This window comes from Eriocheir sinensis, unplaced genomic scaffold (genome assembly GCF_024679095.1).
Source record: "Eriocheir sinensis breed Jianghai 21 unplaced genomic scaffold, ASM2467909v1 Scaffold62, whole genome shotgun sequence".
Taxonomy (NCBI): Eukaryota; Metazoa; Arthropoda; class Malacostraca; order Decapoda; family Varunidae; genus Eriocheir; species Eriocheir sinensis.
The window spans coordinates 79,043-105,000 of record NW_026111965.1 but is presented as its reverse complement, the minus strand read 5'-3'; the positions used below and the strand labels follow the sequence as shown (position 1 = coordinate 105,000).

General features: G+C 41.7%; 1 protein-coding gene across 2 annotated transcripts in view; it reads right to left on the bottom strand.

Moving 5' to 3' along the window:
* The window catches only part of LOC126993480 (uncharacterized), a 65,079-nt gene extending 40,271 nt beyond the window's left edge, over positions 1-24,808 (bottom strand). Inside the window, exons 1-2 of one of the 2 annotated variants that reach the window (XM_050852621.1) lie at positions 24,586-24,808; positions 24,033-24,406 (exon numbers count right to left, since the gene is read on the bottom strand). The gene's annotated coding sequence lies outside the window, so the exon portion shown is untranslated. The remainder of the gene's footprint in view (positions 1-24,032; positions 24,407-24,585) is intronic. The other variant, XM_050852622.1, reaches the window with a different exon arrangement.
* Between the last annotated feature and the right edge of the window lie 1,150 nt (positions 24,809-25,958).

The following is a 25,958-nucleotide window of genomic DNA, read 5'->3' as shown; positions in this document are numbered from 1 at the left end:
TGGTTAGTTAGTTAGTTTGTTGGTTACTTGGTTGGTTAGTTATTCATAGTTAATTAAATACTTGAAGTTGCTGTCTTATTTTTCCTTCGTCCTTGTATGTATCATTTTGACCTCTGTTTAGCTTTTTATTTACAGCGTTTATATTCTCTCTTTTTTCCTTCTTCCTTGTGTACCGCGTTTTGACCTCTGCTTTTCCTCTTTTCGCGACATACTTTATCATTTTTTCTTATCTTTTTTTTTTTTTTTTTCGTTTTGGTATTCGCTTGCACACAGTGTTTGGCGCAGCGTTCCTTCACTTCATTAGCTTTGTTTGGCCGCGTCGTCTTGCCTTTGTTCCTCCACTCCTCGCGCGTCTTAAGGCACCATCATTCTTTTCCGTCCAGCGCGCGACAAAGGATTCACATTTCACTCCCAAGGACGCGCTCGATCATAAATACCTTCAGCTTTTCTCTTATCTCACTGCTAACTTTGTTGCTGCCGCTACTTGTATTACTTTTGATTCTTCTACTGATACTTAAATTGCTACTACTACTACCACCACTACTATACTGCTACTACATCTACTACTACTACTACTACTACTACTACTATTACTCCTCTATCTTTTCTTTTACTACAATGCAATTACCACCTTTTTTTCATCACTAAAGAAAAGAACCTTAATATAATGGATGAAAACATAGTATTTGTTCATGCCCTCCTTCTCCTTCCTATCTGAATCTTATGCTGCACATGAAGACTGGAAAGATTCTAAAGTTTGGTAGAGAACTTAATTTTGCTGAGTGTGAAACAAAATGAAGCGTATGAAAGTTAGGGAAAATGCCAAAAAAATGGTATTCTTTTTTTTTTTACTTAGGTACATCGGAACTTAAGTGGGGCGTATAAGATAGAGAAGAATATCATTAATCCTGAACACTGTAATTGGAGTAGACATCCAGTCACAGGTCATAATGGTTATAAGGCACTTGCGGTGATGTCTATGCAGAAAGTGAGAGCGAGTACGTTTGATCTATTTATTTTATTATTATTCCGTAAATAGAAGAAATATCCCTGAAATTAGATAAGGGTGGAAACAAAGACAAACGAGGAAAAATATAAACGTAAACTCATAACGAAATTGCGTGAACAAAGGGAACTAGAACGATGGAAAAATATTAACGCTACATGGACGAGGAAAAATACGACACAAGAATAATAAGGAAGGGAGAGGAAGATGAAGAGGAGAAATAAGAGAAGGGGTAAAAATAGTGAATGTAAAACACGAAAGCGTAAAAAGATGGTAATTAAGTTGTAAAGAGAGAAGGAAGAAAGGAAGCAGTTCAAATAAGACGTCACCCTCATCATCATCTCCATCTTCACTCTCTTCACTAATCCACTGCAATACAAAGACCTTTCCCAATGTCCTCCCCCTCCTCCTCGTCTCCTCACTCTGATGTTATTGTCTTCCATCCTGCTCTCGTAAATGCTCTAACTTCATCTTCCCACCTGGTCCTCTATCTACCCTCACTTTCATAATTTCATTGTTACCATTCTGTTACTTTGTTTGTCTATCTGTTATCAATGCAGTATATGACCTGCTCAAATCCACTTCTCATTATTTATCATCATTGCATCACCTTCAACCTTTGTCTGTTCCCTAATTCATTCCTCTTTGTGTGCTTATTAGATTGGTTGGTTTCTACTAATTGCTCGTCTTCTCAAGTCCTCTTCAAGACCTACTTTCCCGATAATTATTGTTGTCTCGCAAAAAGATCATATAATATTACCGTCGCATTATTCAAATTCATCCTGAGATCTACATTAAGATTCCCTGTGAAGTTCCTCGATCACTCTTTCTACTTTTCCTCAGTTTTTTTTTTTTTACTACGACAAAGCTACTAAAATCAAATAAAGGATTGAAAAATAGAATTACCTTATATAATGAGGAAAATTAATATTATATCCAATAATAAAAATAAGAAAATGTACGTACAAAATATTTCAAAGGTAACAGCAGCATCAGTTACCACCACCACCACCACCACCATCCACAACAACAGCAACATCAACAGTACCAGACGCAAGGAACATAAACCCAACTCACACACACACCAGCGCCAAGCGTTACTTTTTTATTTTCTTCTTTGCAAGTGTCGGCAATGATTGATCACCGGACTTTATTGAATTCTGCAGAGAATGTGTGTGTGTGTGTGTGTGTGTGTGTGTGTGTGTGTGTGTGTGTGTGTGTGTGTGTGTGTGTGTGTGTGTGTGTGTTTTGGTGTGTCTGTCTGAATGTCTGCCTGTCTGTCTGTCTGAATGTTTGTTTTTCTCTTCGAATATCCGTCTGTCTCTGTCTGTCTACGGGTGTGAGTATTTGTTATCCCCCCCTCCCCCCCTGTTCGGTCAATCTCCCTTCCCTCATCACTCCTAGACACAAATAAATAAATAAAATGAAAATATTAAAAGTAAATATAAAAGTGGCTGGATGAGCATGTGTTCGTGGCTATTATTATTATTATTATTATTTTTTTCATGTGAATTCAAGACGGCTGTAATGATAAATGTCAGTAAAATTGGCATTAATTTTGCATCATACGCCGCTTGGAGGTGGTGGTGGTGGTTGTGGTATTGGTGTTGGTGGTGGTGGTCATTATTGTTGTTGTTGATGGTGGTGGTTGTGGTTATGGCGGTGGTGGTGGTGGTAATAGAATGCGTCGACGTTTATCACCATGGCCACAAAAAAATATTACTGTCATCGTTACTGAGAGAGAGAGAGAGAGAGAGAGAGAGAGAGAGAGAGAGAGAGAGAGAGAGAGAGAGAGAGAGAGAGAGAGAGAGAGAGAGAGAGAGAGAGAGAGAGAGAGAGAGAGAGAGAGAGAGAGAGAGATAATAAAGTGATTTATGAATGCCAGTGAGGAACATCAATAAAAATAAATACACACTTTATTTCCCTGAAAAGTGCTGTTCACATATTTCGGTGGTTGATGATAATATTGTATTCATGGCGGATAATGGAAGGCCAGGGTTTCGTTTTCACTTACTAATCTATGCATTAATGTGTTCTTCAAAAAATCTAAATCGTTCATGGATTCGATATACTATAAAAAAATCCGACTCAGCTGTGACGGGAGTATAAGTTGGGCCCGGTCGGGGAGTTCCCTGGCCAAGTACTGGGAAATTTTATTCAGTGTACGCCGAAAATTTCATACACAATCTCAAATATTACGTATATGACATATGAGTGAGAGAGGTATGTTTTGAGGTTGAGGGTGATATAGAAGCGCTGTAAAGAGGTTCGAACCCCACCCAAAATGTGTTGTGTGTGTGTGTCGGGCTATTATAATAAGGTAAAACAATCTGAAATAATTATTAGATTAAAAATAGATTATATAATACAAATACTCACACGATGTAGGTGGCCCCCTCCACCCTCCCCCCCCCCCCAAAAAAAAAAAATCCTGACTTTGCTTCCAATTAAGAGTGTATTTTAAGTGAAAAGATAATTAAATCCACGAAGCACATTTACAGCTTCCTTTGTGATGTTCGTGTTGTAGTAAGCGTTCAATGGATTCATTTGCTTTTTCTTTAAAGTATGGCAAAAAAAAGTGCTGTGAGAATTAATGGTCATGAGAGAGAGAGAGAGAGAGAGAGAGAGAGAGAGAGAGAGAGAGAGAGAGAGAGAGAGAGAGAGAGAGAGAGAGAGAGAGAGAGAGAGAGAGAGAGAGAGAGAGAGAGATGGGTGGGAGGGTAAACTATTTTTTCTCTAACGCTCTCCCTGCTCTTTACTTTTCAATTCTCCCTGTCTTCCTGCACCCATTCATCCATCCTCCTGTTACCACCCACCCACCTTTTTTTCTCATCCATTCCTGCATCCTCCTATTTTGCACTAACCCACCTTTGCCCCTCCTTCCCTTCCTTCCTCCCTCGCTTACCTCTCCCAGCCCTTTCCTATAACTACCCCTCTCCTTACAGCCCTCACGACCTGTAGCACGAAAAAGAAAGTGAAAGAGAGCCAGCCAGCCAGCCAACGCCCCGCACCTTCCCCAACACCGGCTAATGCCCTCCAAATCCCCCTGAGCCCCAGTCTGTGTCGTGTTCTGAGCTGTTTGTGTTCAGCTGGCCATCCTCGGCTATACCTGCCTTGTCTGTCTTACCGGGCCTTACCGGAACCCCACGCATGACTCTACTCAGGATGCTGCTGCTGTTGTTGTTACTGCTACTACTACTACTACTACTACTACTACTTCTACTACTACTTCTACTACTACTACTACTACTATTACTACTACTACTACTACTACTACTACTACTACTACTACTACTACTACTACTACTACTGTTGTTGTTGCTGCTGCTGCTACTACAACTACAACGACTATTGCTACCTCTGCTATTTTACGATCTCTCTCTCTCTCTCTCTCCTTCCACACCCTCTCCCATTTCTCAACTCTTTGTCTATGCAAGAAAGGAAATTACAGCGCACAATGTAACTTAAAGGGAAGAGACAGACAGACAGACAGACGGTGACGCACGGCAGCTGGAAACAGACAACCCGGCGCTGGCGGCCACTGACTCAGGCGGAGCAAGTGTTGCCGTCTGGTGTCCAACTTCGGGCGTCGTACATTTAATTTTCCTTCAAGTTTTGGCTCAAATGGTTGACTAGATACATTCTATTTTTCGTGGCAACTTTTTTTTCTCTGAGTGGGCGGATTAGTTTTTTGACCTATGTATACTCACACACACACACACACACACACACACACACACACACACACACAGATGCGAGCGAGCGCGCGCAACTGTATTTTCTTTATTTTTAATTTTGTTTTATACTAGCTATCCAGCAGGTAGCGCCAGCACGCTTTTGTAATAATATAAGATTATTCGCTAAACTTTCCGTTTCCAAATTTCTAACTCACTAGTGCTATCGTAGGCGTAACATAATACACTGACGTTTATAACGGCTTATAGCCTGAAGCACGCATATTTTTGCAGTCATTAAATAATTCATGGTTATATTAAGCCGCTTCGCAAGCCTCAGCTGCAGCATATTATTACTTAATTTCTGCAAGATAATTGGCGCTGAAAGATTAATAAAAATGTAGTCGGAGAAGGTGAATACAGCACCACCACCACCACCACCCTTATCAACCACCCACACCACCAGTTGAATAATAGAATAATTAGTTTCTAGAACGTTGATTGAGAGGAACAGAAAAGAAGTTTATTAGAAGAGGAAATGATAGATATGTCTTCACTATTAGCGCCTTCACCATGGTTATCAACACCGCAACACCAACACCAATACCATCACCGCCACTAACACCAAACACACACACAAGGATACCGTTACCACCACCAACCACACAACACCAGCATATCACCACGAGTTATCTATCATTAGTCGTGCATATTGGTTACGGAAGAAAGAAAGAGGGAAAAAATATAACCATAAAAGATATAGTCATCATCACCACCATCACCACCACCACCACAGCGACATAACACCACCACCAGTCATCGTATCTTTAATATCTACAGCGAAAAAAAGTAATTGAGGGAATCATCACCACCACAGCCAGACACCACTATCTCGCATCATATCACTAGAATCTACAGGTTAGTTAAGTGAAAGAAAAGAGCAAGGAAAACAACTGGACAGGACACCATCACCACGACCACATACCAATACACGCCATATCATTAGAATCTACAGGTTAGTTAAGTGAAAGAAAAGAGCAAGGAAAACAACTGGACAGGACACCATCACCACGACCACATACCAGTACACGCCATATCATTAGAATCTACAGGTTGGTTAAGGGAAAGCAAAAGTAAAGAATATTACTGGAGGAGGTAGATTCGCCACCACCATGCACGGCGCGCCAGGTAATAGGCTTTGAGCAGTTGCAGCACACCGCCGTCGCCTCCGCAGCGTATGGGGCCGCTTGGGAGGCTGGCGCGGTGTTGTAATCGGATTGTCGCGTGCTGCCGTACCTTGCTTCGCCGCCCACCTGCCCGTCTGCCTGCCTCACTTGCCTCCCCGTTCCACCTGCCTCCCCGTACCGCCTGCCTGCTTGCCTACTTCTCTGCCTGCCGCCGCCCTTCCCACCTGTCCCGCGGCGGCGTTCTTTGGTGACACGTTTGAGGAGTTTCATACCGTCATGTTTCTCGGTGCTCGCGTTAGTCATTTTGCGTCGGGTTCTTTTTTTCCTCTTGCTTGCTTTGGGTGGCGGGAAGAGAGTGAGTTTTGGTCTTGCTTGCTTTTTTTATTGGTGTGTTTATGTGTGTGTGTGTGTGTGTGTGTGTGTGTGTGTGTGTGTGTGTGTGTGTGTTTTATATTTTTCTTTAGCTATAGAGATTAAGGTAAAAAATTAAGGTAAAAAAACACAAAACAAATGAACGGAATACATCAGGACGATTCAAATCTCTTGGAAATGGAAGTATAACGAGCTCTTTTAGAAACGTGGTATCCCTCTCTCTCTCTCTCTCTCTCTCTCTCTCTCCAATTATAACTACAATAATTAGCAAAGGATAAAAAATAAGACAAAGATCAAGAACAAGAAGAAGAAAAAGAGGCACAAGAGAGCCACTTAGAAAACAATAACAAAACAAGAAGAAAAAAAACGAACACGATTAGCTCCAACAACAACAACAACAACAACAGTAACAAGCACAACAGCAACTCCAAGGAACACAAAAAGAGAGTCAGTGCAGCATCTCAAAACTCACTGCACAGCCTCGGGGTTCAAGGTTATGCCTCACTGACTGACTAGAGTGTAAAGTATATAACTAAATCAGAATTATGGACCCCCGCCAAGCCTCGCTCTGACTAAAAGTGGAGGACGTGGATCAGTTTACGAGGGAGGGGGCGAGATGGTAGGGGTCCGGAGAGAGAGAGAGAGAGAGAGAGAGAGAGAGAGAGAGAGAGAGAGAGGTAGTCTATATTTCTGAATCTAAATCATTCGACCGATAAAAGGATTTACACAGAAAATTATTTAGCAAAAGTCGAGATATTAGAATAAGGAAGGAACGAGTAAGTTAAAAAAAAATCTATATATGAAAATATCTCATGAAAAAAAAAGATAAGAAAAGAAACGTAAAAGAGCAATGCGTTGATAGAGATACATCACTGGACAAATTTCAAATCTTTCCTTTCTTTTCATAAATTCGTGTATTCGAGATATAAACATTCTGAATTTCCGTACGATCCAGTTAAAGTATTTTTCATCATCTGGTTTTAAAGTGGACAGAATTTTCCTGTTTACCATTTTCGCGGATTAATTTTGCAAAGCGTCGATTTTTTCATATATAATTTTTCTTCTAGCCCAAAATCTGCCTTTGTCACACGTTCACCTGCCCGTCGAGTTTTTACCTGCAAATCACTGTGTTCATGGACCTTTTTTTTTTTTACTCTTGAAATTCTGATGTCTCATTTTTTCTATCAGTTCACAAGAGATCGTTCGGCCGAGGCATGCTTTGTTTTTAGAGGTCAAAATTGGGGTTATGTGACTGAGCAAAGTGGCTGCTTGTTATACTTTTATTACTACTGTTATTGCCATTATTAATATCCTTATTTTTATTTTTATTAGCATTATTACTATCACTAGTATTGTTTATGTAAAGGTATTGAACGTAGTAGTAGTAGTAGTAGTAGTAGTAGTAGTAGTAGTAGTAGTAGATGGAAGATAAAAAAAAGTAGTGGCAGGAGCAGCGGCACCGGCATACCTGTCACGGAAATTTATGATTGAATCTAAGGGAGAATGTGGAGAATGTCACGTGTATTGGTAACACACACACACACACACACACACACACACACACATTATTCATAGGCCCTGCTGAAGCCACGACCCCTCTCCCTGTGGACACATCACGACCACACTCTCCTGGGGGTGTGGGCGGCGCCTCGCGTGTCCTACGTGTCTGCCACCACCACCACAACTGCCACCAATACCACCAACTCCACCTTCCCCACCATTAACTCCTCCCTCCTCCCCCCTCCTCCCACCACGACCACTATCTGCTCCTCCACCTACTCCAAGATCCCCACCACCACCACCACCTTACCCAATACCTTACCACTACCTCCTCCAACACCTCCACCACCAGTACTATCACCACCGTAACTTCCAAATATGACAGCAGCACGAACATCAGCACCACCACAACTGCTACTATTACTATTTCCACTTCTATTCTCTCCACCATCTTCACCACAACCACCTCCAACAACAGATAAAAAAACTACCACTACGGCAAGAACACCAACACCACCACTGCCACCACTACTATTACTGCTTCCACTTCTGATTCCTCCTCCATTTTCACCACCACTATTCACGCCATGCTGCCCATCCACCCTTCCACACCCTCAGTCTTCCAATCTTTAATCTGCATCCAGCCAGCCAGCCAGTATACCAGGTAGTCATTCAGCCAACCAATCAATCATTCATTTGGTCTGCCAGCCAGGTACCTTGCTACATACCAACACAGTCAGTCAGATATAAACTCATCCATTCAGTTTGCTTGTTAAGGCGGCGTCACACAGGTAAATTTCTCCGAACATGTTGCTCGTTTTGGTTGGCGGTTGGGCAAAATGATCAACCACCAACAAGATTTGGCGGATCGGGAAGGATGGACAACGGTTGTGTTGCCAGACTGGTTGGGAGAAATCGGGGTCAAATGCCATTCGTGCTATAAGCTGTAACTGTTAATTGAAAATCAATCATCTCATATTTACTCAAATTGTCAACTGTAAAAATCCAAAAACCGACGTACATGTGCAAGTATGTGTTTGTGATTTATTTGTACACTGTGTAAAGTTATTTATAACACTGAACTGACTGTGATGGTATGCTGGGCGGAGTGTGCCTGGCGCGAGGTAAACAAACTGTTGAGATGGAGAACACCGCCTCTTCTGGCGCTTCTGCAGTCGTAGCACATGCTTCATTATGTGCAATGCAGCAGCACAATCTTCTAAAACCTCAATATCCTTCCGATTCATGGAAAAGTTGCTGGAGAGATGCTGGAGTGGTGGTTGTTGTTGTTGGAGCTCGGCGTCAACACAACAGTTCAGGGTCACAGTTTTATGCACAACATTTTTTGTTGGCGATATCACCAACGAAAACGAGCAAGATGTTGGGAGAAATTTGCCCTGTGTGACGCCGCCTTTAGTCCGTCAATCAGCCACTCAGTCCGTTGGTTGATCAGTCAGTTAGCCGTCCAGTCAGATCCCCACCAAGTCAGTTGTCCTCCACACCTCCACCTATTCATTCAGTCGTTCAGTCAGTCTCGATCGTTCATTCAGCCTAAAACCATTGTCTGTCTCAACCTGTCACCCAGCCAGGAGCCACCCAGTTAGTAAACCAAAATGACAATGGCATTTTTGACGGCCAGCTAATCTATAATCTATAATCTATTTAACCATTAACGCGTCTCATTCACCTGTCAACAAAAAACAAACACATGGGCAAACACAGGGACACAGCAAACACAAAAACAAATAAATGAATATACTAGATAAAAATAAGATGAAAAGATACATATATAAGTAAGTAAATAAATAAACCCATCCCACCGGTCAGCCAGTCAGCGAGCCAGTCATATAGCCAGCCAGTCATGTTGCCAGCCAGTCATATAGCCAGCCAGTCATGTTGCCAGCCAGTCATGTTGCCAGCCAGTCATATAGCCAGCCAGTCAGCAAGCCAGTCATATAGCCAGCCAGTCATGTTGTCAGCCAGTCATATAGCCAGCCAGTCATGTTGCCAGCCAGTCATATAGCCAGCCAGTCATGTTGCCAGCCAGTCATATAGCCAGTCAGTCAGCAAGCCAGTCATATAGCCAGCCAGTCATGTTGTCAGCCAGTCATATAGCCAGCCAGTCATGTTGCCAGCCAGTCATATAGCCAGCCAGTCAGCAAGCCAGTCATATAGCCAGCCAGTCATGTTGTCAGCCAGTCATATAACCAGCCAGTCATGTTGCCAGCCAGTCATATAGCCAGCCAGTCAGTGTCCTCGTCATTCCCCCCTACCCCCCACCCCTACACACACACCTAAACCCACACCCAACCCCACCCCTCCCTTCCCCAGTACCTCAACCCGCCAATCAGCCATTCCAACCGTCCGCTAGCCAACCCCGAACCACCCAGTCAGTCAGTTCCAAGCCGGCCACTCTTCCTATTGACACCCATGACAAATAATCGTTCAAACATGCACGCGGCTTATCCCTGTTTTTGGGCCGGGGCTTCACAGCTTAGCACCCTGTAATCGCCTCGTCCCCATCACGGCAGGCGGCGTTGTTTTTGTCCGCAGCTAAGTGTTATCGAGGTGTTTGCATGCCCACGTATTGGAAGCGGATAATATATACTTCTGCCCTTGCCCCCTACCTGCTCTCCCTTCCCTCCCTCCTCTCCCTGCCCCTGCGTGCTCCTACCTGCTGTTCTCTGCTGTTCCGCCCTCGTGCTGCGGCGTTATCATCTGACTTATGGGAGTAGCAAGTCAGCGTGCGGAGTAGCGTGGCAAGGCAGACTTATAGTGGCGATAGTGGTGGTGGTGGTGCTATTGGTGATGGTGGTGGTGGTGGTGAGGGGTTGGGGGGGGGATGAAACCTTTACTTAGAGCCCCATGTTTTATTATGCGCGAAGTACACACACACACACACACACACACACTTACACACACACACACACACAGAGACGAAGAAAGTGGTTGAGGTAGCGAAGGCGAGGAATAACGAGGGAAGAAAGGAACTGAATAAGAGAAAAGGATAACGAGTAAAGAATGGGATGAACTAGACGGGACGAAGAGTGGTTGAGGGTGGAAAGGTTGAGGTAGCGAAGACGAGGAGAAACAAGGAGAAAAGGAAACTGCGCGGAGATGGTGAAAGAAGGGAGCAAAGTATTGAAATGAAAAATGGGAAGAGGCGAAGAGAAGAACTGAGAGTAGACGAGAGAAAGGAGAAACTACAAGGAAGAGAGGGAAAGGCAACAGAATGGTATGATGGGAAGAAGGGGAAGAGGGAAGGGGATAGTAGAAAGGGAAACAAGGAAAGAACGGCAAGGGGCGTTGAGGGGCTCGTTATAAATGGAAAAAACAACTACATAGGGACGAAATGAGAGCAAAAGGGCAACGAGTTAAAAAAAAGGGGGAATAGGGAAGGCGAGAGAGCGCAAGAGACGTCAGAGAGAAATAGCAGGTAATGACAACGAAGAAGGAGTAAGAGCGATTGGTGGCAGGGAGGAAAGGAAGAAGGCAACAGGGTATAGCAGGAACCATGATCAGTTAGGGAGGATTCAGATGGAGGGGGAGGAGGGGGAAATGGTTGTTGGGAGGGAGAATTATGAAGGATTAGGACAGTGGGCAGTCAAGGCGAAGTCAGAAGGTATTGTTGACTGCAGAGGATGGAGCAGGTGTATGGTGTGTGTGTGTGTGTGTGTGTGTGTGTGTGTGTGTGTGCTTCTAATTTAAGGACTTTGGCATGGTAACGTTAGGTGACCTTATATTCGCTCTTTCACTCTCTTATCTTTGCTGCGTAATGCGAAGTGAAAAAAATAAAATTCCGCCTCATTGCGTGGGACTTCATTGATTCCCACCTCGCATGTGTCCGGGTGTTACATCGAAGGAGAGGGCAAAGAAAAGTAAGGCGTGTAATAAGCCCAACCCCGTCATTGCCTTTATCTGCTACGATCACATGAAGGGGAGGTAAAAATGATAAATGAATAAAAAAAATAGAAAGGGAATGTAGGATGAAGAAAAAAACATACAAAAATACATGCCTGATAAGGAATTAAAATGAAAATAATGGATGAAAATAATTGCGATGTGATAAGAAGAAAAGATATTTGTTTTGGGAAAGGAAACTTGATATCATTGCATTGTATTAGGACGGTTAGGGAATTTATATATCCTTGCACGTCTTCACGATACACATACAAACGAAAGTCAAATAGTGGATGATATCTTTTTCTTTCAAGAGGAGGCTATCAGGACACCTCCTCCCGAAATTGACCTCTCTTTCGGCCACCTCTTTGATTTTGTTTAGAGAAGCGAGTAGCGGCTTTTTTTTTATTGTTTACTTTTTGTGCCCTTGAGCTGTCTCCTTTGTTGTAAAAAAAAAAAACGACCAAACCTAAGCTTCACCATCCGTTGCGTCAGCCTTTGCACAATTTACAGCTAAGAAGAAGCAAGCGTAAATCTCAACCTCAAACGATTCCTAAAATAGAGAGAAAAGAGATACTAAATCCTTGAATACGTGAACAATGAATTCTTGGATCTGTTTACCCTGATTTCCAGTCTTCGCTATAAATCTTCCAGAAAACACCAATGGCCAGTCAGACACCTTTTTGCACCGATGAAAGTTGAATTACGACCACTATCGGGCGAGACAGGTTAGTATTGAGTCACACTAATTCACTCGGACTCACACAGGGAATCGAAGTGGGGGCTCAAAACGAGTCTGGGTCTCGTAAGTTACCGCGTCACCCGATGGCACCAGCAGCTCGATCCGGACCTGACATAAACAAAACAGAGGAGCAGCTTCGCGTATACCAGACAGGTCCTGCGTCGCAACCTTACTGGCTCTTGTATACCTGTTGTGCGGTGATATACCTGTAATTGACGAGGGCAGGTAAATGTAAGGTAGAGGTCGGGTTATTCTTTCTCTCGACACATCCACACACACACACACACACACATGTACACACAGAGGCAGTTAGCTCCACGATATACGTACACAAGGGGGCAGGAATGGTGACGGTGATGGTCAAGGCGATGGTGGTGGTGATGGTGATGGTAGGCAGTGTCGTGTTAAGGAATGGTGTAATATATCGCACTCTTCCCCACCCCCATCCCACTATTGTTCTCCATCCGACACTCGTGCTGGTGGAAAAGTGGCCATTTATTTCTTTTTCGCATCGCAGGTCAAATGTTTAGCGCTTTTATTTTCCCTTATGCAGTCAGCACGAGGAGGACGCCGTCATTCCAGCGATATTTTTTCATCCGCTCGTATAATGTTTTCCTTTCTCCCTTTTTTTTCAGGAGTCGAACGAGGGAATTTTATCGTGATGGAATGGTGGAGGAATGTCACCCACCTTGCCTCCCTTCCCTTCCCTCTGTCACCCAATAATTCACCTGCGCCGCTCCTCTACTTCCCCCAGCCGTCACGAAGCCAGATAGAGGCGGAACACAAAAGATACCCCTCGTGACGCCAGCGCTTCCCGTTTTCTTCCATCCAACAATTACTGCGTCAACGCGGATCACTGTTTCTCCGAGCCATGCAGGAAGGATTGTGCTTTCGACGCTGCTAAAGACCGTGAGTGTTGTGACAAAATAGTTACATTAGTTTTAAAAAGGATAATATTGATGAGTCGTTTAATTTACCTGATACATATTTTTTCCTCAAATTTCTTACAAGATTTTTTATTTTTTTTGTCGTTGGTGTTTATATTAAAAAGGAGTTTGATGGATGAGATATAGTCAACCATGTATTTTTTTTCTTTTCTATCAAGTGTTCCTGATTGCACGGATTTGTTTTATTTGGTATTATATTTATATTGTACAAATTCCTGACGCGTGATTTTTTTTTTTTTTTTTTTTTTTGCTCGTCTCCTACATGATGTTATTAAAGTATCTTGATGGATGAGACACGCCGGGGCATAATATTACTCACGCCACCCATCCATTACTCGCTTTATTCCCCGCCCCTACACACACACACACACACACACACACACACACACACACACACACACACACAACAATGGAGGAAGTTTCATGTGCTTCTCCCGTTTGGTCTTCTGTTTTTATCGTTTAGGTGTGTTATTTTTTTTTACGTATTTTTATTGTTATTTTTATTTTTATTTCATCCGAGAACCCACTGACTGCCCATTTCCAGATTAGAAAGTCGTTTTGCTTCCCTTTCCTCGCTGTCTATACTTCCCCTTCCTTATTCTTTCCCTTTTTTGTTCTTTCCTGTTTCTCTAAATCGTCAAATCGTGCATGTTTGTGTTTGAAAGAGAGAATTGTGATGGATAAAACAGTGTGTGTGTGTGTGTGTGTGTGTGTGTGAGAGAGAGAGAGAGAGAGAGAGAGAGAGAGAGAGAGAGAGAGAGAGAGAGAGAGAGAGAGAGAGAGAGAGAGAGAGAGAGAGAGAGAGAGAGAGAGAAAATTAGTCTTCCTTGTTGCTGCTGTTGCTTGTAAATGAACATAATGAATATCGTTTCCCGCACCTGTTACGCAAGAAGAATATTAAGAGGAAAGAAGAGAAGGAGGAGGAGGAGGAGGAGGAGGAGGAGGAGGAGGAGAGGGGGGGGCAGGTTTGCATAATTCTGTTGAAACTTAAAACTCCAAAGACATAAATAGCTTTTGTAACAATCAGCTTCCGAAACTCTCTCTCTCTCTCTCTCATTTGACAGGTTTACGGTACATTTCTAAAGATAAACAGACACATAAGGAGAGAGAGAGAGAGAGAGAGAGAGAGAGAGAGAGAGAGAGAGAGAGAGAGAGAGAGAGAGAGAGAGAGAGAGAGAGAGAGAGAGAGAGAGAACAGGAGGGAAAGGAAAAAAAAAATCGCCTAGGAGAATCTTAAGCAGCGGCAGTCATTAAGGATAAACTCTCTTGGGGAATCAGTGTGTAATGAGCCCGGCAGGACCAGAAATGAGGTAATTTACTGATCCACAATGAACACATTCAGCCGCGCGGGGTTCAGTATGAGCAGTGTTTTGAATAAGACCGCCTGGTAGCACACACCTGGGGCACACACCTGACTACCTCGCACCCAGGTAAGACACGGGCGAGGGAAGGAAGGAAGGAAGATCGGGAAAGTAAAGAAGGAAGGATAGAAGGGAAGGAAGAAGTGAGAGTCCGAGGGAAGGGAATGGAATGGAACGGAAGGGATAGGAAAGAGGAGCAAAAGAAAAATGTGAAAGGAAGGGAAGTAAATAAGGAAGGAAGGAAGGATAGAACGGAAGATAAAGAAAGGAACGTCCGGGAAGTATATAAGGAAGGAAGGAAAAAAGAAAGAAAGAAAAGAAGGAATGAAAGTTGAGGAAACAAAGAAGGAAGGAAGGAAAATAGCAGGGAAGGATGGAAGGGAAGGAGAAGGAAGGAACATCGGGGAAATAAAGAAGGAAGGAAGGAAGGATAGAGGGGAAGATAGAAGTGAGGGTCGCAGGGAAGGTAAAGAAAAAAAAGCAAAATAAACAAAGGGAAGGATAGGAAGGAAAGGAGAGGGAGGGAAGGAAAAGAAAGAAGGAAAGGAGGAAGAAAAGAGAGAGATTAAAGGAAGAGAGGGTGGAAGGAAGATAAGAATGAATGAAGGAAGGAAGGAAAGAAAAAAAGAAAGATCTAAGGTATAGGATTGAGCGAAAGAGGAAGAAACACAGGAAGAAAGGAGGGAAATAGACAGATAAGATAAAGGAAGGAGGAGGGAAGGAACGGAGGGAACGGAGAGGAAAGCAGGAACATAAAAAAGTCAAGCAGGAAAAGTAATGGACTTGAAGGGAAAAAATACAGAAAGGATAATTTATATGGGCGCGTAAAGGATGAGAATGAGGGAAAAAAGAAAGAAGTAAATAAGGAAGAGGAGAAAATACGACCATGTAATAGGAATGGAGGGGATAAATATGGACGTGAATGTGATATAAAATAGAAAACGGAGAAGAAAAATTTAAAAGGATGAGAATTTGAACAGAATAAACGAGATGAGAAAAAAAAAGACAAGGATAAAATATGGAGGAGAAATTGAAAAAAAAAATAAGATAAAAATTGTAAAAGTATAGACGAAAATGAGAGATAGAGAGAAGACAAAATATGAAAGACGAATTGAAGAAAAGAAAGATTAGGATTGCAAAATTATAATTGAGAGAATTAGAGAGAGAAAAGACAAGAACAAAATATAGAAAAGGAATTGAAGAAGAAAGAAAACAAAAGCACGTCGACTTTGTATTTTATGACGATCCGTAAAACTTCAGCATTTGTTATGATTTTGTTGGAATGTTGTTAACGGTTTTTGTTAGGGAAATGTGCGCGAAATTTGTAGAGAAAGAACGTTATAAAAAAAACTGTTAAATATAAATCAGTGTGTGTGTGTGTGTGTGTGTGTGTTTGTGTGTGTGTGTGTGTGTGTGTGTGTGCATGATTTTATTTATCCTTTGTGTGCGGACTTTGGTCAGTTGCATTCACCTGATTGAAGCAAAAGAACAATAAATCTGATACACAGCAAAGGGAATTAATTTACTGCCGACTCTTTTCCTGCTGCCCTTTGTTGTTCACGGCATAAAGGATTCCAGCGCAGGATGAATAGGGTAATTAAACATTGTCAAGCTTAAATCCGTCCACCAAGATCACGCCATAATGAGCGAGAAATGGCAGTGTCAAATTACTTTTCCCCCCTCGCGCGCTGTTTACTTGAAACTGTGTGAAGCGACGACGGCGTGGAGTTTGTAATAACGGCGATTAACTTCCGCAGAATACGAATCAATAGGGAGTAAATGTAACGCTTTTTTGTTTTGTTCCCATACATGTTAATCGGAGTTTCTTGACGCACGGAAAATGATGTTCTCGTGCTTTCACTCTGGAAGGCCACACGGGTGATAGCAAGGAAGGAGGGAAGGAAGAAATGAAGTAAGATTGGAAGAAAGGAAGGAAGGATGGAAGGAAGAAAGGTAGGAAGAAGTGAAGATAAGAAGAAAGGAGAGAAAGGAGGAAGGAATGAAGAATGCAATGAAGGATAGAAGGAAAGCAAAACGGAAAGAAATAATGCACGAATGAAGAATGAAGGAAATAACGGACTAAAAAGCAAAATAATAAAGAAGTATTAAAATATAGGAGTGAAAAAGATTGATGGAAAAGAGAAGACATGCAAGCAGAAGAAAGTTTTAGTAAGGAACAAAAAAAAAGAAGGGATTGAAAAGAGCAAAAGGAAAAAAATAATATGAGAAGGAAAGAAAAAATGTAAGAAAGAAAGAAAGAAAGAAGAAAGGAAGGAATAAATGAAGAAACGTCAAGTATCAGGTAAGAATAATCACTGACTCCTGGACCCAAATTAGTGCAAATAAAAAGCCAGGAAAGAGCACAGATCACAGCGCACACGCCACACGGACGAGCAGAAGAAGAGGGGATGGCGGTGGTGGCGGTGGTGGTGTAGTGAGCAAGAAAATCAACAAGTCACTTCTAATGTGTTCCGGCGGGCTGCTCTGATGGTCTACGCGCCGACCACCACCATCACCACCAACAACAACGCCACCATATACAACAACAACAACAACAACAACAACAACGACGACGACGATGACAATAACAACAGCAAAATAGAACGGTGTGATAGATCAGTCATGCGCAACTGTTTCCCTCCCCTCTTGTGTCTGGGGCAGGATTGCTGGCGCTGCTGCCCATCTTAGATTATTAAGAAAAATAGATAAATACATAACTATATAGCAAAGATTTCTGTGTCTTAAGAAATGCATTTATTTGTTGAGAAAAACTCTAAAAACATGCTTTGAAAGAGTAAAGAGAAAACAAAAAGACAAATTAATGTTAGCAAAAAGCAATAATAAACAGTAGCCATTAAGCTTCATGTGTTTCCCGTGCCTCAGGGTGTTCACACAAGGCTGTCGGAGTAAGGATCGTTGTTACACACACAAAGGTATACAAGTCTGAACGTTTTGCTCCACCACAGCGTAAGATAATTACTGTGAACAGACGCAAACATTACTTTTACGTAGGCAATAATTTCAAAACAGTGGTTTGGAGTCAACTCTTCTCCCAATGTTATCACGAACACATACTGAAAGTCTAATCGCAAAGCCACGCTACCAGAAAGGGCAGATGCTTTTGGTTTTGCTAGATGTATTATCATTGTCAGTAAAGGCAGTGTATATAATCAATAAACCCATAAGAATACAAATGCTAGAAATTCCAAAATCTGTAACCTCAACACAATACACCAAAAATATTTAAACAAAGGCAATATTTTAAAGAAAAATATAGGTAATTAAAAGAGATACGTTCTGGCCAACTCTTAGATTCAAGCAGTAAAAATTGTTTAAGTAAAAAATAGTGCAAGTTTCATCAGTTTGTGCGAATCCTGCCACTTAGTATTCACATCAAGAAAGAAAAACAAAACATATAAAAATTTGGCTGGTATGTCAATATAGAATGTTGATCAATCTTTATTTTTTCAAGAGTTCATTTTCATACATCAGCCTGATTATACAGTCCTGCAGGCGTGGTCGGCACTTCGATAAGATCCGATAAAAATTAACTAATATAGTAAATGATGAATGCTAGCTCAAGATATTATTTTGGCCAATACGTCGGGCGATACTTATTCTTTTAAATACGCTGTTTGCTTACCATTATTATTATTATTATTATTATTATTATTATTATTATTATTATTATTATTATTATTATTATTATTATATCACAATCATTGTTTCTATTATCATTATTCCAACAGTTAGGTCAGAGCTGTGCAGCGGTGCAAGGCTTCACACAGAGTATTATTGCCAGTAAATAACATCTGCTTCAATTAACTGCATTACATTGTCACAACTTCAGTGACAGTGATTAACACTCCTCGGTACGGGGCATTACGGACCTGAACCAACCATAAACACTGAACATATAAGTTTAGTAATGATGGTGATGAAGATTATGATGATGGTGATGATGATGATAATAATAATCATGATAATGACAATAATAAAAATAATAATAATAAAAGTAAATAAAAATGATAATAATACTAATACTAATACTACTACTGATAATAATAATTATAGTAATAATAATAATAATGATAATAATAATAATAATAATAATAATAATAATAATAATAATAACAATAATAATAATAATAATAATAATAATAATAATAATGCATGATCTATTTCAAGGCAACCTAAAAGAAATGCTATATTTTATGAAAATAATATTCCAAGAAAAAAATCTTCATAGTTCCTTGTGCGAAAATTTTCCCTTCAATCACGAGTCCCGCCTTGCCGGGTATTTTAATTGAGAAATTTTTGCGACAAAAGTGACGATAAGTTTTCTTTTTCTTTCCAAGTTAAAGTTTGATTTGGCTGTTCGGGTCAGCGGGGCGGAGGATGTGTGCCAAGCGGACGAAGGGGAGAGGTACTAAAAAATGAGCATAAAAATGAGGAAGGGTTGGGAACATTGATATAGCGAGTAATAATGAGGTTAGAGAGGTGATATGACTGGTGGAAAACACAAACAAAAGGAACAGGGACGAGGAAGATTTAATTTTTGGGGAAGAGAGAGAGAGAGAGAGAGAGAGAGAGAGAGAGAGAGAGAGAGAGAGAGAGAGAGAGAGAGAGAGAGAGAGAGAGAGAGAGAGAGAGAGAGAGAGAGAGAGAGAGAGAGAGAGAGAGAGAGAGAGAGAGAGAGAGAAGAGAACAAAGGAGTAACAACGAGTGCGAGGAAGCCCGTAAAAGATATTAATTTTTCTCTATTCATTAAAACTTGGAATGAGATGACAAGAGAGGACATCAAACGAACGAGGAAAAGAAGAAAGATAAGTAAAAAGAAGCAAAATCAGTCCAGCGCGATGGAAACATTCCTTGAAGACGTTGCTCATTTATCGCCCCGGCAAAACATAAAGAAAAAACAAGTTAATGATTTGATATTGATTATGTGTATTTTTAAACGGACAATAGTTATTCGTACACCACTTTCATCACGACCATCTCTACTAAACACAGTATCGTCTCTAGTTACTACTACTACCACTACTACTACTACTACTACTACTACTACTACTACTACTACTACCACTACTACTACTACTACTACTACTACTACTACTACTACTACTACTACTACTACTACTACTACTACTACTACTACTACTACTGCTACAACTACTACTACTACTACTTATACTACTACTACTACTACTACTACTGCTGCTTCTTGCCGCGGGGAAGGTAATTGGCGCCTCAGTCGATGCAACTTCTTGGTGAGAGAGGTGGAGCTGCTCTCTCATGGAACCTTATCCGAGGAGAGGGATTTTTGCTGGGCTGTCTGATAATAATGATAATAGTAATAGTGATAATAGTATAATAATAATAATAATAATAATAATAATAATAATAATAATAATAATAATAATAATAATAATAATAATAATAATGGTGAAGATACCTACAATACTGTAATTTGTCTATAAAGGAAAACAGTTCTTTTTTTTTTATACTGCACTTAAGATATTGAAATTTTTCTTATATTTTTTTGGGGGGTATCAGTGGTGTGTGTGTGTGTGTGTGTGTGTGTGTGTGTGTGTGTGTGTGTGTGTGTGTGTGTGCACTTTCGTTCATACATTTCTGTAACTACGTTATGTTTCCTGCACTCCGCACCTCCTTCCTCCCTCTATTTCTCTCTCCATTCCTTCCATAACTTACTTCCTCCTTCTTACCCCTTCTTGATGTTTTCTTTCTTCGTTTTTTTCCCCCAACCATTCCTCTATCCCCTCTTTTCCTCCCATACTGTCCCTCCCTAGTTCTCTTAATCTCGTCGGTCCCTCAGATGCAAGACTTCAGACAAACGTAAACAAAACACAAAGTAACACCTGATTGTCCTTGAGTGGTGGTATCGCCTCTTCGTCATTCAATACTCGGGACGTCGATGCCCTAACTCGTGAATTGTTTTGGAGCTATTGTGATTGATTGCGGCTGATTTTAGAGAGCGAGAATGTGTGTGTGTGTGTGTGTGTGTGTGTGTGTGTGTGTGTGTGTGTGTGTGTGTGTGTGTGTGTGTGTGTGTGTGAGAGAGAGAGAGAGAGAGAGAGAGAGAGAGAGAGAGAGAGAGAGAGAGAGAGAGAGAGAGAGAGAGAGAGAGAGAGAGAGAGAGAGAGAGAGAAAGTTGAAGTGTGGTGTAAATTATTACCCCAAACTATATTATTGTTGTTGTTATCATTATTATTATTATTATTATTATTATTATTATTATTATTATTATTATTATTATTATTATTATTATTATTATTATTATTATTATTATTATTATTATTATTATTATTATTATTATTATTATTATTATTATTATCATAATTATTATTATTATTATTATTATTATTATTATTATTATTATTATTATTATTATTATTATTATTATTATTTCCATCGCATTAAAGGCACCTGAAGCATACATAAATCTAGTTTTTGTGTATCCAGGGTACTTGAGTGTGTTTTGTGAAACCTAAGACGGTAAAGGGCTGACACGTTATTTACTAATTATTCATCAAATTTTGTGGAAAAGCGAACTGCCTCTCAGGCCATCTGTTTGTTCTTACAACCTGTGTCTGGAGGCAGCTGACTGATATTCAAGGACAGAAAGCGAGTATACACGACACTGCATTATTGTTTTCATCATCATTAGTTTAGTTGATATTGACAGTTATGCATCTCCAGTCAGTAGCGTCAGATATTTTTGTGTGTGGAAGAACCAAGGACCAATAAAAGTGGACAAAATGTCATTCCTTACAGTCATTCAGTCAATAAGTCAATCCATAGAAATGGAAGGCTATCGGAGCCAGACTGAAAAAAAAAGTGTACGTTTAAAACTAAAATCTGATTCAGAAATAAAAGATTACTTATAAGAATAATAAGGGGATTGAGAAAGCGTTTTACCTCGATGTCTAGAAATACCTTTGAAAAAAGAATCTAATAATGGAATAGTGCCGTATTGCACCCTCGTTTTGAAAGGGTGAATAATATGCACGAAGATTCAGAAGCAGTACACGTGTCCTGCAGTGATATAGCCCCACGCGTGACCAGAGCTGCAGGCTACCGACCCCCAACCCCCCTTTAGACCTTCCATCATGCATGAGGGAGACCTACAAAGACAGCTTATACTTAGCAGGCGAATACGGGGCGCCAGCTGTCAGGCTAAGGTAAAACAAATCTTAGTTGTGACTCTCTCATTATGATTTTTATGATTATGGTAATGGTACTGGTGGTGGTGGTGGTGGTTGTAGTGGTGGTGGTGAGGGTGATAATAAAAGGGAGGAGGAAAAAGAGGAAGAGGAAGAGGAAGAGGAGATGGAGAAGGGGAAGGAGGAGCAAGGTGAAAATGAAGAGGGGGAGGAGGAGGAGGAGGAGGAGGAGAAGGAGAAGGAGAAGGAGGAGGAGGAGGATGAGGAGGAGGAGGAGGAGGAGGAGGAGGAGGAGGAGGAGAAGAAGAAGAAGGAGGAGGAGGAGGAGGAGGAGGAAGAGGAGGAGGAGGAGGAAGGTTAAGTGATAATAATAATAATAATAATAATGATAATAATAATAATAATAATAATAATAATAATAATAATAATAATAATAATAATAATAATAGTGATAATAGTAATGACAATAACAATAATAATAATGATATTAATAAAGGAAAGAATATCACCAAAAAGTCTTACAAATACTACGTCACCAAGTCAGTTTATATCAGAATGTGTGTGTGTGTGTGTGTGTGTGTGTGTGTGTGTGTGTGTGTGTGTGTGTGTGTGTGTGTGTGTGTGTGTGTGCGTCCAGAGCGTCAGTCACGTCCAGCACTCAGGGAAATGACCGTGATCGTAAAGGACACGCGGGAAACGACTCCTGTGTCTCCTGAGCGTGGAGAGGGGAAGAGAGAGAGAGAGAGAGAGAGAGAGAGAGAGAGAGAGAGAGAGAGAGAGAGAGAGAGAGAGAGAGAGAGAGAGAGAGAGAGAGAGAGAGAGAGAGAGAGAGAGAGAGAGAGAGAGAGAGAGAGAGAGAGAGAGAGAGAGAGAGAGAGAGAGAGAGTATTAGAGTCTCACACAGATACAGATGACAGAAAAACATAATAAAGAAGGAAGTCGAAGAGAATCATGGGGGGGGGGGAGAGAGAGAGAGAGAGAGAGAGAGAGAGAGAGAGAGAGAGAGAGAGAGAGAGAGAGAGAGAGAGAGAGAGAGAGAGAGAGAGAGAGAGAGAGAGAGAGAGAGAGAGAGATTATCAGAAAGTCACTCACAGACAGACAGATGAATAATAAATAAAATTGAAAACTAGAAAGACAAAGGAAGAGAATCATTTAAAGAAAATAAGACTAAAAATAGATAGAGAGGAAGGAATAAGAAAGTAAAGAAGGAAAGAATGAATGAATGAGTGAATTTATGAATGAATTGAGGAAGGAAGGAGGGACGGAAAGAAGTATGTAAGGAAGGAAAGAGGGAAGGAAGGACAGAGAGAAGGAATATCACGAATACTATACCAAGTTTCATCTAAATGTTCTGAAATCGTACTTTTGCTCCACCTCACACACTCTCTCCCTCTCTCAATACCTCCCTCTCTCTCTTTCCCCCTCTCTCAGTACCTCTCTCTTTTCCCCTCTCATTCCCGCCGACCGTAATAACAACAATACGCAAGACACATCGCGGGTTCACGGCTCTGCACACTGTCATGATGCTGTTGTTTATTGACACTCCGCTGCTTGTGCGTTGCTGGTCCACGTATAATCGGTGTTGTGGTTCTTTATTTATTTGTGGCTAATGCTGGCTTACGTTTTCTTCCAAGGAACGGAGAAGAGTGAAAATAAAGTTAATTATTTTGTTGTAATGTTGTTTTTTTAGTATTGATTTGGCCGAGCTATGTTGTGGGAGATAAGGTCATTCGTTGGAAAGATGGACCCCAAAACACACAAAAGTTTGGATCTAGATTGTTGGTAAAAGTGTTAGCTCGAACATCCGAGAAGGAGTATAGTCAGTGTGTGTGTGTGTGTGTGTGTGTGTGTGTGTGTGTGTGTGTAATTATTTTGAAGTAGCGGTTTATCCGTCTCAATCATTAGAGAGAGAGAGAGAGAGAGAGAGAGAGAGAGAGAGAGAGAGAGAGAGAGAGAGAGAGAGAGAGAGAGAGAGAGAGAGAGAGAGAGAGAGAGAGAGAGAGAGAGAGAGAGAGAGAGAGAGAGAGAGAGAGAGAGAGAGAGAGAGAGAGAGAGAGAGAGAGAGACGGCAAACAAAACGAACACAACCACATAAGAAGGCAAACAACTTGACTTAGCTGCGATTGTTTACATTGCGTCCAAAACCAAAGTTGACCTACCTGCTGTTTGGGGATTCTGGGAAGCACGTGCTGGGCTGGGGGGGGGAGCGGGGGGGGTGATCAGGTAGCCCCTCAACGGATCTTCTTTTCCCCTCTTTAGGTTAGGTTGCGTTGGGGGAGGTGAAGGGAGGGGTTTGTCTCAGTTTGTCTTAGCTCCCTTCCCTCCTCAACACTTCCCCCTCTCCTCCTTCTCCACCTCCTCCTCCTCCTTCTCCTCCTTCTTTCTCTCTTCTTCCTACTTCCTTCTTCCCCCTCACTCCCTCACTCGCCCTCCTCTTTTGCCCGGGGGTTTAGTCTTATTCATGGCTGTAAGTCCACCGAGCCGTCTCCATAAACCTTTTTTCTCTATATTCAGTCCGGTTTAGCTAAGAAAACTAGTAAAAATAATAATTATATACAAAAACTACTAAGTGTCACTAAGAGGTTTTCTTTAGCCGGCAAAAAATAAACCCGGAAAGGGAGATAAAAAAATTATAGAAATTAGTGATGTAAAATTTGAAGTCGTCACTAAGTATCTCTTTAGCGACAGTTCTTAATATCGCGTGTCATTCACTGTGGCGCCGCCAGGGTGTGGAGTGTATTCCGTGGGAGCCTGTGTGGTCTAGACAGGCAGGTGGACGGCGCGTGGGGCAGACAGGTAAGCAGGCAGGCAGGCTCGTGGCGGCCCATCTAAGGCGCGAGGCAGCGATACGCCTCATACGGATCCTGTCCACCTACTGACTGCCACTGCCTGTCCTCCAGCCCCGCCGCCGCCGCCGCCGCCACCACTCCCTCTCCAGCAGCACCACTCCTCCCGCCCTCTCCCTCTCTCTTTCTCTACCTCTCCAGCCCCGGGTCGGCTCCTCCCACTTCTCCTCCAGTTTTCATCTCTTCTTAACTCCTCCCAGTCGCCTCGCCTCGCCCCGCCCCTCCTCCTCCTCCTCCTCCTCCTCCTCCTCCTTCTCCTCTTCCTCCTCCTCCTCCTCCTCCTTTCTTCCTCCTCCACCTCCTCCTTGTGTCTTCACATCCTCTACCTACCTGTTCCTCACACCCTATCCCTTCTTCACCGTCCTCCATTCCCTCCTCTTTAATAAGCTGATACGTTAGTTCTCACCCTCCTGCTCAGTGCCCTGCTAACACCTTCTGAAGCACGTTGTGGTGGTGATAGATGTGGTGGTGGTGGTGGTGGTGGTGGTGATGATGCCCCGTCTTGGAAAATTGGCAGTTTAATCTCAATTTTTGTCCCTGCGGCGATGACTTGAGCGCGGCGTCTGATGGGTAATTTTCGTCATGCGTGAATACGTTAGTCAGGCGTATCAATTGGTTTTATTGATTTAGCTCGATTCTGCTCCCTCGTCCTTTTTCTCTCTTTCCATTCTTTGTTTCTGTTCTTCATTCCCTTTTCTTTTGCCTGTAGAGTCAGTCTTCACTTTGATGAAGATCACTCTCTCGCTGCAGTAGAGAAAGAGATAAAGTATGATACACTGTTTCTTCACCTGTTGAAGCCTCAGGTAAAAGTAAGAATCTTGTTGATTTCTCAAGCTTACGTATTTCACAACAGAAAATATGTTATACAACCGAGAAGCTATTTTACTCATTTGATTTGTCACCATTTTCCATAGAAGTAATTCGAAGTGTATTTACCTTTTTTTTCTGTTCCTGTAGGTTCAAATCCAAATCAATCTAATGCCAACTTTTCAATATTAACCGTCTAATGAAGACTTTTAATCCTGTTTCCTGTGAGCAGAGAAAAGGGATTTGCTATCAACAAACTAATAATCATCTTTTTAGATGCCTACTTTGAAAATGCCCTAATGACGTGAGGATATTGAAGTTTTAGTTTTGACGAGTCAAGGATGAGGATTGGGATACTTGAGTACTACTTCCGAGCGATTTGATATTCATAAACGTTGCAGTAACCCACACACACGCACTCACAAAAAAACA